General features: G+C 46.5%; 1 protein-coding gene across 1 annotated transcript in view; it reads right to left on the minus strand.

The window, feature by feature from the left end:
- Window positions 1-3,439, minus strand: part of BAHCC1 (BAH domain and coiled-coil containing 1) — a 179,919-nt gene extending 176,480 nt beyond the window's left edge. Inside the window, exon 1 of the mRNA XM_069064081.1 lies at window positions 684-3,439. The gene's annotated coding sequence lies outside the window, so the exon portion shown is untranslated. The remainder of the gene's footprint in view (window positions 1-683) is intronic.
- Between the last annotated feature and the right edge of the window lie 1,409 nt (window positions 3,440-4,848).

Genomic DNA, 4,848 nt, shown 5'->3' on the forward strand with positions numbered 1-4,848 from the left:
TATATATATATATATATATATATATATATATATTTTTTTTTTTTTAAATCCCATGGTGTGTGTGAGGGGAACAAACGTGTTTAGTGAAAAGAAAAACTCTCTGAGAACCTAACAGTCTAGCCTTGAAGAATGGATAGAGTCCGTGGGCTCGGCTGTAAAAAAATTTCAGGGGAGAGATCGGTGGGTGGGGTGGAGAAGAACAGGAAAGTGATGGGGGTGGGGGGTGGGGAAGAAGATGGAGGGTGTGCTCTTTTTTTTTTTCTGGAAAAGATCAGATCTGGTGAAAAGGGTTTGAGCAAACTTTAAGGTAAGCTCAGAGCAAGCCAGCCACCTCTGCCTGCATTGAACCCGCTGCGGGTAGCAGCTTCAGCGGCCAGGGATACGGAATGAGGTGGTGATGCGTAAAGCTGAGTCTGAAACCCTGCTCCGGGTCCCCACCGCGTTCCATGCAGCTTCAGTCTTCCGAGCAGTAGCGGGGAAAAGGCCGTGTGTAATTTCTTCGTGCGAGAAGGGCTTTGGAGAGGAGAAACACTGAAGGTGGTGGAGAGGGAAGAGAGCTTGGAGGGGGGGATTTCCCCACCCCATCTCCACAAGGAAAACCCCCTACATCGCAGGAGCGGCCACGCGGCAGAGAACGAAAGAAGAAATGCCAAGCCGCCCCAATTCAAATCAAAGCCACCTACCGGGATTGGCGGTCCACTCAGAGGAATCAAGGTCCTGGCGGAATCTCCCGGGGGGAGATGGCCTCTCCGGACCCGAATGCCGGGTCGGGGCGGGGGGTCGGGAGGGGGTGGTTGCTGCACCGCACCAAACACCTCGAAGACTTGTCCTGGAGGAAGGATCCACCCCCTCCCCCTAGTAAAGTGGGAGTTGCTCTGGATCTCCTCTCGAGCAGGGAATTTGAAAAGATAACTTTTTTTTTAATCGAGATATGAGATTTTATTTTATTTTTATTTCAATCCTCCCGATGCTGCGGCTCCTGCGTCCCCTACCTGCTAGCGCCGAGTAAATCCCATTCCATTAGAGCAGGGAGGCGACCAGGCGCTCCATAACCACAAATTTATGGCATGGGTGACGTGCTTCCCTCTCCCACAATGGGGCCCGGTGACATTAAACAGAAAATTGATGAGAGAGAAGCGAAATCTAATCTCTTTTCCACCTCTACGCCATTTCTTCTTGCGTTTTATGGTTGGGGGCTAGTTAGGGGGAGGGGAGCTGGGAAGGAAGAGAGACATCGCTGAGTTCGCGGCACAAGGTTATTCCTTCTTAATTCATTTTTCCTTTCACGGGAGGTGCGGGGCAGGGGAAAGGGGGGAGGGGTGCGCCTTGCTTTAGCCCCCAAGTGGCCGTCATATGATCTCTGTGTATTTTCAAGCGGAATTGCGGCTCCCTTTTTGCGCTACCCATTCCGAGAGAAATGTGGAGGACGTGAGGGTAGAAGTGGGGGAAAAGCACTCTACCCTATAGGAAAAATCCCGGTGGGGGGAGGGGAGGATTGGGAGGGAGATGTAGCGAGGAAGAAAGAGACAACGGCTATCTGTGTCGTGCCCAATTGCGGCCATTGCATCCCTCCCTCCCCCTTTCCCTTCCACTATCCCAACCCCCAGCCCAACCCTTGGGAATGATCCGCCTTTCCCCCAATCCCCTTTTGATTGCACGGCCGCTTTCCGGCACCGAATGGCTCCTGCCCCAGTCTCCAGGACTAGAAGCTTGAGAATGGGGTAGGAGGGCAGGAACCTTTAAGAAACTTCCAGTACCTGGTCGAAACTCGGTTTTGCAGAGAACTCAGCATATTACCGCACAGTGGCCCCGGGGCGGAGACCCAGAGGCTCCAGAACATCCCCAAAAGTCCCCTCCGCCCATTGCCCAAAATCTTGCAAAAATAAATAAATAAAATGACCACACGAGACACTCTTGGAAGTGCTTGCCAAACAGCAGCAGCGCTTTACTGCCCCGCGACCCGCCTCGCTTTACCTTCGCCTGGCAGCACATCACTGTACGGCGCTTCCCCGTTTTGCACCCGGCGGTTCCTGGCACAGGCCCAGGGACAGGGAGAGCCGGCGTAGCTTGGAGTTCGCTCTTAAAGGCGCCACACCGCTGTGGCCCTCGCAGTCTCTGCCTCCCTCCATTATCTTCTCCCCACCTCCTCCCTCCAGTAGTCTTTTGTCCTCGTTGCCAGAAAGGTCACTGCCTGGAGACCGCTGAGCCCGGGAAAGAGACGAAGGAACCCAGCGATGCAGCACTAGGGCGGGATCCCGACGGGCGTGCGCGAGTTAAAACACACACACACACACACACTAACTCTCCAGCGAGATCTCACTGAGCTGGCAAAAATTTCCTCTCCCTCTTCTCTTGATCTCCATCAAGTCTCTTCTTCCTCAGACCCAGGACCACACCCTCAGCCTTGTGAGGTTCCGCAGGCCCATGGAGCCAGGGCAAGCAATGAATTAAAGTTATTCAACTATCCAGGCCAGACTCTCTGTCTCATGTTGACAATCTGAGCAAAAAAACAATCCCAGCAACAACAAGGACAACGGCAATGAAAAGTCACAAAATCTTTTCTTTGGTTATTTAAGACAAAGATGTAATGAGTTGGGGCATCCAGATTTTAAGTATATATATTCTGGTAGCTGCAAAATTATGTTTCATTTTAATCCTTAGCAAAACTCTAGAATATATCATTAGATTTTTTTCTTTCTCTTATCAACTTGAAAACAGGCAATCACTTAGGAACTAGCAAGGGTTCACTAATATAAAGTTATGTCAAGCTAACCTCATTTCCTTTCTTGATAGCACTATCAAAAAGAATAAGGAAACAACTAGAGACAAAATGTCTACTGATTTTAGGAGAACATTTTACAAAATCTCTTATGAAATCTGTGGATAATGTCACAATGTAGTTTGAATAATAAATTAGGGATTCTTGGATGGTTGAACCACTTTACCCATATTCTTAGTGGAATGCCACAGGACTCTGACTTTGACTTCATTTATATAGCTTACTTTTCCAAACATTATCTCATAGGATTCTGACAAAGGTGTTATCTGATTTTCCAGATGAAGAAACTGAGACTTTTGTAAATGAAGACTCCAGGACTGGAGCCCAGAGAGTCTAGTTCCTGGTACCCTGTTTTTCCTTCTGTCCTATACTGCTGTTCTCTTCAGCAGCTGGTTTTTGTTTGTTTTTTGGAGGGAGAAAGGCAAAGAAATTGGGGTTAAATGACTTGCCCAAAGTCACACAACTAGTTAAGTGTCGTGTTTGAACTCAGGTCCTCCTTACTCCGGGGCTGGTGCTCTATTCACTGCACCAACAAGCTGACCGTTGGTTCAGCAGTTTTATCAAAGATTTTTATGAAGATGTATAAAATATTATTATGAAATTGTTGTTTACACGAAGCTGAAAGGAAGAGCTAATATTTTGAATGACAGAATCAATATTCAGACATATCTTGGCAGGCTGAAACAATATGAAACTTAAAGAGAATAAATGTAAGGTCCTGGATTGAGCTTTAAAAAAATCAATTGTACTAGTACCGGGTGGCTTAACTACAATTTCCATTTAAAAAAAAAAACAGGTTTGGATTTTTTAAAAACTGGCTCATGAAACATTAGTGTGACCTGAATGGGCTAATCTAGAAGTACAGAGTGCTGACCCAGCATGGCTGTAGCCCTACTGTGTTCTAAACTGGTCAGCCCACGTGAAAGATGGAAAATTAGAGTTCCTCTTGAGGAAGGAAAAAGTCATCAAACAAGCGTTTGTTAAGTACCTATATGGCAGCTACTGTGCTAAACACTAGGGATCCAAAGAAAGACAAAGGATAGTTCCTGCCCTTAAGGAGTGCAGAGTTTAATGGGGAGACAACATGAAAACTATGTACAAATATACAGGATAAATTGCATATAATGAACAGAGGGAAGAGGGATTAAGAATTAAGAAGGATTAGAAAAGCATTGAGGGGATCAGAAAAGGCTTCTTATAGAAGGTAGGAAAAATCCGGAGGCAGAGATGAGGAGGAAGAGAATTCCAGGCAGGAGAGATAGCCAGAGAAAGTGTCTGAGTCTGGAGATGTCTTGTTTGAAGAAAGAGTCCAAGGTCACTGGATCACAGACTACATGGGGGTCAGTAAGGTGTAAGAAACACAGGAAAAGTGGCAGGAGTTCTGGTTATGAAGGGCTCAGAATGCCAAAAAGAGGGTCTTATATTCTGGAGGTAATAGGAAGCCACTGGAGTTGCTTAAAAAAGTGGGACTGTCATGGTCATATGTACACTTTAGGAAAATTAAGTGGAGAGTAGACTGAACTAGAGAGTATAGGCAGGGTAGCCAACCAAAAGTTCAGGCATGAAGAGATGAAGGCCTGTGTCAAGGTGATGAACTGTGTCAGTGGAGAAGAGGGAGTATAATACATTCGATAGACCTTGGCAACAGATTAGATATTGATGAGGGTGAAGGGTGAGAGAATGAGGCATCAAAAATGATACCTAGGTTTCAAGCTTGAGAGGATGGTGGTAACCTGAAAACCAGTAGCAAAATTTGGAAGGATCAGTAGCAGAGGAAGGAGACAAGTTTAGTTTTGGATATGTTAAATTTAAGATGTCTACAGGACGTCCAATTTAAGATGTCCAATAGGCAATTGGAGATGGGAAAGCTGGAGGTTAGGAGTGAGACTAGGGCTGGATAAGTAGATCTCAGAATCATCAGCCTAGAAATAATTGAATCGATACCTTCTTCTGGGCCCAGGATAGAGCTCCAAGGGACATCCACAGTTCCTGGGTGCAATTTGGATGAAAATCCATCAAAGGAAATGTGAGAAGGAGGGTCAGACAAGGTTGGAAGAGTACTAGGGTAG

The sequence above is a fragment of the Petaurus breviceps genome, unplaced genomic scaffold (assembly GCF_028583685.1).
Source record: "Petaurus breviceps papuanus isolate PSGF00001 unplaced genomic scaffold, PetGlider_PUasm1.0 90617, whole genome shotgun sequence".
NCBI classification, from domain to species: domain Eukaryota; kingdom Metazoa; phylum Chordata; class Mammalia; order Diprotodontia; family Petauridae; genus Petaurus; species Petaurus breviceps.